This window comes from Coenobita brevimanus, chromosome 86 (assembly GCF_032717465.1).
Source record: "Coenobita brevimanus isolate Jiangsu-jjx chromosome 86, ASM3271746v2, whole genome shotgun sequence".
Classification (NCBI taxonomy): Eukaryota; Metazoa; Arthropoda; class Malacostraca; order Decapoda; family Coenobitidae; genus Coenobita; species Coenobita brevimanus.
The window spans coordinates 7893047-7904870 of record NC_137039.1 but is presented as its reverse complement, the minus strand read 5'-3'; the positions used below and the strand labels follow the sequence as shown (position 1 = coordinate 7904870).

Here is an 11824-nt window from a genome sequence, read left to right as displayed (position 1 = left end):
TGCTTAAGATAGGAATCTCGCACTGGCAGAATAATGGGAGGAGTTAATATTCACCACTCCAGTTTATCTGCTCCACTTAACTCACTGGTAATTAGTCCCCTTACAACAGTAGAGTGAGACTTTCTGTTTCACCCTCAGGAACGAGCGATTGCAAGGGTTACTGGTTCACAGCATAAATCCCTTTAGCACTTGTATCGTATCCCAGCACTGAGCCACCAAATTTATGTATCGTACCACCGCTAGCACCAAATTTATGTGTCAGTTTAGCTGCTAATTCCACCGGATCCACTAATCTATGTAGCTGTTATATGGAATAGCACAGCTGACTACATATTGTGTGTTCTGCTGTTATAGTATAACTAGACCACCATGTTGGAGATCGACGAGACTGTCTGTAGTACACGTCAGCCACTCGCCGTTACTGCCCGACACTTTCCACCAAAGGTCCTCTGCCACTAGAAGGTGGAAGCTGGTCTGTTATATTAAGTGGTAGCGTATGGTGACAGAAATGAGCAGATTAAATCTCTCTTTATTGGCACAGAATAAATACAACTGCGACCCGTGAGATATGTAAGAGCGATACCACCTCCCTTGATAAGTATATGACTTCTTCTGACGCTGTACGCTCACCGTGCCGAGTTGGGTGCGGTGCTGAGGTCAGCTAAAAGTGAGGTGCCAAGCATTTACATATACTCTGGGCTTATGCAAAAAGTAGAGATAAATGACAACTCTACTAGCACATTATACACCTCTATAGAATGGTATTAAGTACATTCACATATACCAACATAATAAATGGTTCCCCAGGACTTTACACAGATGCACTATTCAGATATCCTTTCACTTCTCCTAACCTTCATTTTATAACTGAAACAGGGTGGCACTTGTGGTCTGCCATCCACCCTCTTCCCTATACACAGCTAACGGCGAAATATTTGGTTGTTCATCATTCACACTTCATTACACACTGTTAATTATGACTAAACAGCTTTAAAAATTATTATGAAAAATGTGTGATACTACAACTTCTTATGGAAAAAGATGTTGACACCAGAACAAGATTTCGTTTCTTACACACTCTCCCAAACTCATCAAGCCTTGCAGCTCCCCTTCGTCTTCACTTAACGACACAGTATCATCTGCAAACAACAGTACAGGTAGTTTCCAAACACTGCCCTCTCTCACTAGGACCACTCCAACATCCACTGCCCTACCTTGTATCTCTTTTATAACCCCAACCATATACAGATTGAACAACCATGTAGATGTGACACACCCTTGTTTCAATCCAACCTTCAAAGAGAAAAATTCAGTCAGTTCACCATCCACATGCACTGCAGCCTTAGCACCCTCATACATACTCTTCATGGCATTCAACAACTTCCCATCTACTCCATACAGTCTTAACACTTTCAACAATCCTTGTCTATCCACCCTGTCATATGCTTTCTCCAAATCCATGAAGGCCACATACAACTTCTTTCCCTTCTCTAGAAACTTTTGCACTAAAGATTTAAGAATGAATATCTGATCTACACAATCTCATCCCTTCCTAAAACCTCCCTGTTTTCCAACTAATTCCTCTGTTATTTTCCTAACTCTGTCAATAAGTATCCTACCATATACTTTTCGTATTACACTAAGAAGACAAATGTCCCAGTGATTACCACACACTTCTTTTTCATCTTTTCCTTTGTACAGTCAACGGCAAAAGTTCGCTCGCCTCCCCTGCCACTCTACTGTATCATCTCTGAGACTCAGACTTGTGAATGGGAAGCAATGGACACAGATGCATAGTATCGCAAACAGATGTCCTGGTGGGATGTGGGGTTGGGAGAGAGGTGAAGGAGTATGAAGGGCGAGGGGCCATACGGATTAAAGGTATGGGAACCAAAAGTAGTCAGATAAGACAACGAAATTTAAAAGATGAAAATCATATGAAGTATATATTTTACTGAAACTACACTGCTGGGGGAATGGTGGTGGGTTACTGGATAATATGGAGCGAGTTAACTATTGTGCACTGTATCTTCCTAGTGAATCTCATCGGTCCTTCTTCTGTCTTCTTGCTTATGCAGCTCTCTTACTCTCCCTCATTCTGTATCGCCAGCACTCTCACGCTTTCATACTCATTCTACTCCCATTTTCTCTCTCTCTCTCTCTCTGTGTGTGTATATATATATATATATATATATATATATATACAGTATACAGTAAAAGTCCTATTATTCGGCAGCTGATTGTTCGGTAGATCCGACATTTCGGCAGTTTTGAGAAATAGTCCCATTTACGAAAATCATTGATTGTTCGGCATATATCCGGAATCATCTCGGCAGTCTAGGCAGTGATATCTGTGGATTGTAGGCCTAATGTTTCATTACACTTCTGTATGTTCACTAATTTCTATATTTTTATTCAGATTCAGGTATAGTACTGTATTGATTACAATATTGCACAGTATCATACACTACAGTAACCACCCCCACCAAATTAGCGAGGGTTACGTTCCAAGCCCCCACGCTAATTCTTGAAATTCTTTCATTCTTGATGCCTTCATGAAAATGACTTACCGGTGATTGAGTAGCCCATGAACCACTGACACTGTAATGCATTACCCATAAATAAATGTTGCTTGTTAAATCAGTTTCCCCGTTGTTTTTAGCTGTACGGCTGTGACAGCTCTAGTATTTTTATTCCTCAGCATAATGGTGGGACTGTCCTGTTTAACTGAACCTAATCTAAGTGAGTTTAACTGTATTTAACCAAACCTAACCTAACCTAAAGTCAGAAAAATACTTAAAAATAAACTGGAGAAATATGAATTGCTAAGGTCTCTCCGATGAACGTTAAACGTACATTTAGTGCTCATTCTTTTGTTTGTTTTTGTGCTTAACGTGAAAGAAAGAGCATTGATGCAAACAGTAATATATCCTATTAACCCCTTAATAACCTCCGACATTGAACAACCTTTTACAGTACCGATGTCAGTGATGTTAAGTTAGTGTGAGCTATAAAGAAAACTGAACAATTATGGGGAGGGAACGAAGGTCACTGGTATGTTTGCATGACTACGCTACGATTCCAAGCAGTTAGGCGGTCGGTTAATCTCAGATGTTTTCGCCCATTTGGTAAATACACCGTAACTTTATCAATCTTTCCGTGACTCATAGCGAATCATAGCATGGGTTTAGGAAGCTAAATAACACATTGCTAGGTGAGCCAGACGATTATCTTCCCATCTTTAAGAAAAATAAATTGATTTCAGAAGAATGGAAGCACTTTACGCACTCAGAGAGGGATTTAATTTCTTCCATTTTCTTATAAGATGTGAAGATAATCGTCTGGTGCACCTAGAAATGTGTTATTTAGCTTCCTAAACCCATGCTATGATTCGCTATGATTGACTGGAGAATTAATAAAGTTACGGTGCATTTACCAAATGGGCGAAAACATCTGAGATTAACTGACCCCCTGACTGCTTGGAATCGTAGCTAGAGTCGTGTAATCATACCAGTGACCTTCGTTCCATTCCCATAATTGTTCACAGTTTTTCCATAGCTCACTAACTCGACATCGGTACTGTAAAGGGTTGTTCAATGTCGGAGGTTATTAAGGGGTTCGTGGAATGCATTATGTTTCCATCAGTACTCTCCTTTCACATGTAAACAAACAAAAAAATGAACAAAAGAGTGAGTGCTAAATGTAAGTTATAACTTTCATCAGAAAGACCTTACCAATTCAGGTCCCTTTATTTTATGCAATTTTCCGACTATTCTATTTTGTTTGGAAAAAGTACTGTATACAGTACAGTAAAAGTCCTATTATTCGGCAGCTGATTGTTCGGTAGATCCGACATTTCGGTAGTTTTGAGAAATAGTCCCATTTACGAAAATCATTGATTTCATGGATTTGGAGAAAGCATATGACAGGGTCGATAGACTAGGATTGTGGAAAGTGTTAAGAATATATGGAATAGATGGGAAGTTGTTGAATGCTGTGAAGAGTATGTACGATGGTGCAAAGGCTGCAGTGCGTGTGGATGGTGAACTAAGTGAATTTTTCTCTCTGAAAGTTGGGTTGAAACAGGGATGTGTCATGTCTCCATGGTTGTTCAATCTGTACATGGATGGGGTAATAAAAGAGGTACAAGGTAGGGTAGTGGATGGTGGAGTGGCCCTGGTGAGAGAGGATAGTGTTTGGAAACTCCCTGTACTGTTGTTTGCAGATGATACCGTGTTGTTGAGTGAAGACGAAGGGGAGCTGCAAGGCTTGGTGGATGAGTTTGAGAGAGTGTGTAAGAAACGGAATCTAAAGGTGAATGTAGGGAAGAGTAAAGTGATGGTCTTTGAGAGAGGTGAAATCAGTGAATGTACAGCGAGGTTGGATGGTGAGGAATTGGAAAATGTGAGTACGTTTAAGTACTTGGGTAGTGTGATGAGTAAGGATGGAGGTTTGGAGGGTGAAGTGCTTGAAAGGGTACAGCAGGGAAGAAAGGTTGCTGGTTCTTTGAAAGCAGTGATAAGAAACAGGGAAGTGAGCATGGCAGTGAAAAAGTTACTACATGACAGTATTGTGATACCAACTCTAATGTACGGAAGTGAAGCTTGGACGTTGTTGGAAGGACACAAGTCAAGAGTGAGAGCCGTGGAAATGAGTTATTTAAGAGGAGCCTGTGGAGTCACATGGAGAGACAGGCTGACGAATGAGGATATAAAGGAGCGTTGTGGTGTTGATGTGGATGTGATAGGAAGCGTTATGAGGAACACACTGAGGTGGTTTGGCCATGTGCAGAGGATGGAGGGTGAAAGACTGACGAAGAGAGTGTATGTGAGTGAGGTGGAGGGGGAAAGAGGGAGGGGGAGGCCGAGGATGAGATGGAGGGAGGGGGAGGCCGAGGATGAGATGGAGAGATGGGGTGGAGAGGTATATGAGAGAGAGGGGTGTGAGTTGGGAGCAGGGGAGTGAAATGGCGGGGGACAGGGCGACTTGGAGGCGATTTGTTTGTGGCCACCCCAAACGGGATTGAGGCGTCTGGCAATAGATAGATAGATAGATTGATTGTTCGGCAGATGTCCGGAATTATCTCGGCAGTCTAGGAAGCGTTATCTGTGGCTTGTAAGCCTAATGTTTCATTACACTTCTGTATGTTCACTAATTTCTATATTTTTATTCAGATTCAGGTATAGTACTGTATTGATTACAATATTGCACAGTATCATACACTACAGTAACCACCCCCACCAAATTAGCGAGGGTTACGTTCCAAGCCCCCACGCTAATTCTTGAAATTCTTTCATTCTTGATGCCTTCATGAAAATGACTTACCGGTAATTGAGTAGCCCATGAACCACTGACACTGTAATGCATTACCCATAAATAAATGTTGCTTGTTAAATCAGTTTCCCCGTTGTTTTTAGCTGTACGGCTGTGACAGCTCTAGTATTTTTATTCCTCAGCATAATGGTGGGACTGTCCTGTTTAACTGAACCTAATCTAAGTGAGTTTAACTGTATTTAACCAAACCTAACCTAACCTAAAGTCAGAAAAATACTTAAAAATAAACTGGAGGAATATGAATTGCTAAGGTCTCTCTGATGAAAGTTAAACGTACATTTAGTTCTCATTCTTTTGTTTGTTTTTGTGCTTAACGTGAAAGAGAGAGCATTGATGCAAACAGTAATATATCCTATTAACCCCTTAATAACCTCCGACATTGAACAACCTTTTACAGTACCGATGTCAGTGATGTTAAGTTAGTGTGAGCTATAAAGAAAACTGAACAATTATGGGGAGGGAACGAAGGTCACTGCTATGTTTGCATGACTACGCTACGATTCCAAGCAGTTAGGCGGTCGGTTAATCTCAGATGTTTTCGCCCATTTGGTAAATACACCGTAACTTTATCAATCTTTCCGTGACTCATAGCGAATCATAGCATGGGTTTAGGAAGCTAAATAACACATTGCTAGGTGAGCCAGACGATTATCTTCCCATCTTTAAGAAAAATAAATTGATTTAAGAAGAATGGAAGCACTTTATGCACTCAGAGAGGGATTTAATTTCTTCCATTTTCTTATAAGATGTGAAGATAATCGTCTGGTGCACCTAGAAATGTGTTATTTAGCTTCCTAAACCCATGCTATGATTCGCTATGATTGACTGGAGAATTAATAAAGTTACGGTGCATTTACCAAATGGGCGAAAACATCTGAGATTAACTGACCCCCTGACTGCTTGGAATCGTAGCTAGAGTCGTGTAATCATACCAGTGACCTTCGTTCCATTCCCATAATTGTTCACAGTTTTTCCATAGCTCACTAACTCGACATCGGTACTGTAAAGGGTTGTTCAATGTCGGAGGTTATTAAGGGGTTCGTGGAATACATTACTGTTTCCATCAGTACTCTCCTTTCACATGTAAACAAAAAAAAAACGAACAAAAGAGTGAGTGCTAAATGTAAGTTATAACTTTCATCAGAAAGACCTTACCAATTCAGGTCCCTTTATTTTATGCAATTTTCCGACTATTCTATTTTGTTTGGAAAAAGTACTGTATACAGTACAGTAAAAGTCCTATTATTCGGCAGCTGATTGTTCGGTAGATCCGACATTTCGGCAGTTTTGAGAAATAGTCCCATTTACGAAAATCATTGATTTCATGGATTTGGAGAAAGCATATGACAGGGTGGATAGACTAGGATTGTGGAAAGTGTTAAGAATATATGGAATAGATGGGAAGTTGTTGAATGCTGTGAAGAGTATGTACGATGGTGCAAAGGCTGCAGTGCGTGTGGATGGTGAACTAAGTGAATTTTTCTCTCTGAAAGTTGGGTTGAAACAGGGATGTGTCATGTCTCCATGGTTGTTCAATCTGTACATGGATGGGGTAATAAAAGAGGTACAAGGTAGGGTAGTGGATGGTGGAGTGGCCCTGGTGAGAGAGGATAGTGTTTGGAAACTCCCTGTACTGTTGTTTGCAGATGATACCGTGTTGTTGAGTGAAGACGAAGGGGAGATGCAAGGCTTGGTGGATGAGTTTGAGAGAGTGTGTAAGAAACGGAATCTAAAGGTGAATGTAGGGAAGAGTAAAGTGATGGTCTTTGAGAGAGGTGAAATCAGTGAATGTACAGCGAGGTTGGATGGTGAGGAATTGGAAAATGTGAGTACGTTTAAGTACTTGGGTAGTGTGATGAGTAAGGATGGAGGTTTGGAGGGTGAAGTGCTTGAAAGGGTACAGCAGGGAAGAAAGGTTGCTGGTTCTTTGAAAGCAGTGATAAGAAACAGGGAAGTGAGCATGGAAGTGAAAAAGTTACTACATGACAGTATTGTGATACCAACTCTAATGTACGGAAGTGAAGCTTGGACGTTGTTGGAAGGACACAAGTCAAGAGTGAGAGCCGTGGAAATGAGTTATTTAAGAGGAGCCTGTGGAGTCACATGGAGAGACAGGCTGACGAATGAGGATATAAAGGAGCGTTGTGGTGTTGATGTGGATGTGATAGGAAGCGTTATGAGGAACACACTGAGGTGGTTTGGCCATGTGGAGAGGATGGAGGGTGAAAGACTGACGAAGAGAGTGTATGTGAGTGAGGTGGAGGGGGAAAGAGGGAGGGGGAGGCCGAGGATGAGATGGAGAGATGGGGTGGAGAGGTATATGAGAGAGAGGGGTGTGAGTTGGGAGCAGGGGAGTGAAATGGCGGGGGACAGGGCGACTTGGAGGCGATTTGTTTGTGGCCACCCGAAACGGGATTGAGGCGTCTGGCAATAGATAGATAGATAGATTGATTGTTCGGCAGATGTCCGGAATCATCTCGGCAGTCTAGGAAGCGTTATCTGTGGCTTGTAGGCCTAATGTTTCATTACACTTCTGTATGTTCACTAATTTCTATATTTTTATTCAGATTCAGGTATAGTACTGTATTGATTACAATATTGCACAGTATCATACACTACAGTAACCACCCCCACCAAATTAGCGAGGGTTACGTTCCAAGCCCCCACGCTAATTCTTGAAATTCTTTCATTCTTGATGCCTTCATGAAAATGACTTACCGGTAATTGAGTAGCCCATGAACCACTGACACTGTAATGCATTACCCATAAATAAATGTTGCTTGTTAAATCAGTTTCCCCGTTGTTTTTAGCTGTACGGCTGTGACAGCTCTAGTATTTTTATTCCTCAGCATAATGGTGGGACTGTCCTGTTTAACTGAACCTAATCTAAGTGAGTTTAACTGTATTTAACCAAACCTAACCTAACCTAAAGTCAGAAAAATACTTAAAAATAAACTGGAGGAATATGAATTGCTAAGGTCTCTCTGATGAAAGTTAAACGTACATTTAGTTCTCATTCTTTTGTTTGTTTTTGTGCTTAACGTGAAAGAGAGAGCATTGATGCAAACAGTAATATATCCTATTAACCCCTTAATAACCTCCGACATTGAACAACCTTTTACAGTACCGATGTCAGTGATGTTAAGTTAGTGTAAGCTATAAAGAAAATTGAACAATTATGGGGAGGGAACGAAGGTCACTGGTATGTTTGCATGACTACGCTACGATTCCAAGCAGTTAGGCGGTCGGTTAATCTCAGATGTTTTCGCCCATTTGGTAAATACACTGTAACATTATCAATCTTTCCGTGACTCATAGCGAATCATAGCATGGGTTTAGGAAGCTAAATAACACATTGCTAGGTGAGCCAGACGATTATCTTCCCATCTTTAAGAAAAATAAATTGATTTCAGAAGAATGGAAGCACTTTACGCACTCAGAGAGGGATTTAATTTCTTCCATTTTCTTATAAGATGTGAAGATAATCGTCTGGTGCACCTAGAAATGTGTTATTTAGCTTCCTAAACCCATGCTATGATTCGCTATGATTGACTGGAGAATTAATAAAGTTACGGTGCATTTACCAAATGGGCGAAAACATCTGAGATTAACTGATCCCCTGACTGCTTGGAATCATAGCTAGAGTCGTGTAATCATACCAGTGACCTTCGTTCCATTCCCATAATTGTTCACAGTTTTTCCATAGCTCACTAACTCGACATCGGTACTGTAAAGGGTTGTTCAATGTCGGAGGTTATTAAGGGGTTCGTGGAATACATTACTGTTTCCATCAGTACTCTCCTTTCACATGTAAACAAAAAAAAAACGAACAAAAGAGTGAGTGCTAAATGTAAGTTATAACTTTCATCAGAAAGACCTTACCAATTCAGGTCCCTTTATTTTATGCAATTTTCCGACTATTCTATTTTGTTTGGAAAAAGTACTGTATACAGTACAGTAAAAGTCCTATTATTCGGCAGCTGATTGTTCGGTAGATCCGACATTTCGGCAGTTTTGAGAAATAGTCCCATTTACGAAAATCATTGATTTCATGGATTTGGAGAAAGCATATGACAGGGTCGATAGACTAGGATTGTGGAAAGTGTTAAGAATATATGGAATAGATGGGAAGTTGTTGAATGCTGTGAAGAGTATGTACGATGGTGCAAAGGCTGCAGTGCGTGTGGATGATGAACTAAGTGAATTTTTCTCTCTGAAAGTTGGGTTGAAACAGGGATGTGTCATGTCTCCATGGTTGTTCAATCTGTACATGGATGGGGTAATAAAAGAGGTACAAGGTAGGGTAGTGGATGGTGGAGTGGCCCTGGTGAGAGAGGATAGTGTCTGGAAACTCCCTGTACTGTTGTTTGCAGATGATACCGTGTTGTTCAGTGAAGACGAAGGGGAGATGCAAGGCTTGGTGGATGAGTTTGAGAGAGTGTGTAAGAAACGGAATCTAAAGGTGAATGTAGGGAAGAGTAAAGTGATGGTCTTTGAGAGAGGTGAAATCAGTGAATGTACAGCGAGGTTGGATGGTGAGGAATTGGAAAATGTGAGTACGTTTAAGTACTTGGGTAGGGTGATGAGTAAGGATGGAGGTTTGGAGGGTGAAGTGCTTGAAAGGGTACAGCAGGGAAGAAAGGTTGCTGGTTCTTTGAAAGCAGTGATAAGAAACAGGGAAGTGAGCATGGAAGTGAAAAAGTTACTGCATGACAGTATTGTGATACCAACTCTAATGTACGGAAGTGAAGCTTGGACGTTGTTGGAAGGACACAAGTCAAGAGTGAGAGCCGTGGAAATGAGTTATTTAAGAGGAGCCTGTGGAGTCACATGGAGAGACAGGCTGACGAATGAGGATATAAAGGAGCGTTGTGGTGTTGATGTGGATGTGATAGGAAGCGTTATGAGGAACACACTGAGGTGGTTTGGCCATGTGGAGAGGATGGAGGGTGAAAGACTGACAAAGAGAGTGTATGTGAGTGAGGTGGAGGGGGAAAGAGGGAGGGGGAGGCCGAGGATGAGATGGAGATATGGGGTGGAGAGGTATATGAGAGAGAGGGGTGTGAGTTGGGAGCAGGGGAGTGAAATGGCGGGGGACAGGGCGACTTGGAGGCGATTTGTTTGTGGCCACCCCAAACGGGATTGAGGCGTCTGGCAATAGATAGATAGATAGACTGATTGTTCGGCAGATGTCCGGAATCATCTCGGCAGTCTAGGAAGCGTTATCTGTGGCTTGTAAGCCTAATGTTTCATTACACTTCTGTATGTTCACTAATTTCTATATTTTTATTCAGATTCAGGTATAGTACTGTATTGATTACAATAATCACAGTATCATACACTACAGTAACCACCCCCACCAAATTAGCGAGGGTTACGTTCCAAGCCCCCACGCTAATTCTTGAAATTCTTTCATTCTTGATGCCTTCATGAAAATGACTTACCGGTAATTGAGTAGCCCATGAACCACTGACACTGTAATGCATTACCCATAAATAAATGTTGCTTGTTAAATCAGTTTCCCCGTTGTTTTTAGCTGTACGGCTGTGACAGCTCTAGTATTTTTATTCCTCAGCATAATGGTGGGACTGTCCTGTTTAACTGAACCTAATCTAAGTGAGTTTAACTGTATTTAACCAAACCTAACCTAACCTAAAGTCAGAAAAATACTTAAAAATAAACTGGAGGAATATGAATTGCTAAGGTCTCTCTGATGAAAGTTAAACGTACATTTAGTTCTCATTCTTTTGTTTGTTTTTGTGCTTAACGTGAAAGAGAGAGCATTGATGCAAACAGTAATATATCCTATTAACCCCTTAATAACCTCCGACATTGAACAACCTTTTACAGTACCGATGTCAGTGATGGTAAGTTAGTGTAAGCTATAAAGAAAACTGAACAATTATGGGGAGGGAACGAAGGTCACTAGTATGTTTGCATGACTACGCTACGATTCCAAGCAGTTAGGCGGTCGGTTAATCTCAGATGTTTTCGCCCATTTGGTAAATACACCGTAACTTTATCAATCTTTCCGTGACTCATAGCGAATAATAGCATGGGTTTAGGAAGCTAAATAACACATTGCTAGGTGAGCCAGACGATTATCTTCCGATCTTTAAGAAAAATAAATTGATTTCAGAAGAATGGAAGCACTTTATGCACTCAGAGAGGGATTTAATTTCTTCCATTTTCTTATAAGATGTGAAGATAATCGTCTGGCACACCTAGAAATGTGTTATTTAGCTTCCTAAACCCATGCTATGATTCGCTATGATTGACTGGAGAATTAAAGTTACGGTGCATTTACCAAATGGGCGAAAACATCTGAGATTAACTGACCCCCTGACTGCTTGGAATCGTAGCTAGAGTCGTGTAATCATACCAGTGACCTTCATTCCATTCCCATAATTGTTCACAGTTTTTCCATAGCTCACTAACTCGACATCGGTACTGTAAAGGGTTGTTCAATGTCGCAGGTTATTAAGGGGTT

General features: G+C 41.0%; 1 long non-coding RNA gene across 1 annotated transcript; it reads left to right on the top strand.

Moving 5' to 3' along the window:
- Window positions 1-6050: 6050 nt before the first annotated feature.
- Window positions 6051-11474, top strand: LOC145410819 (uncharacterized). The gene is made up of 3 exons (XR_013899313.1): window positions 6051-6113; window positions 8663-8840; window positions 11389-11474. It is a non-coding gene; the product is annotated as an uncharacterized LOC145410819 (long non-coding RNA).
- The last annotated feature ends 350 nt before the right edge of the window (window positions 11475-11824 follow it).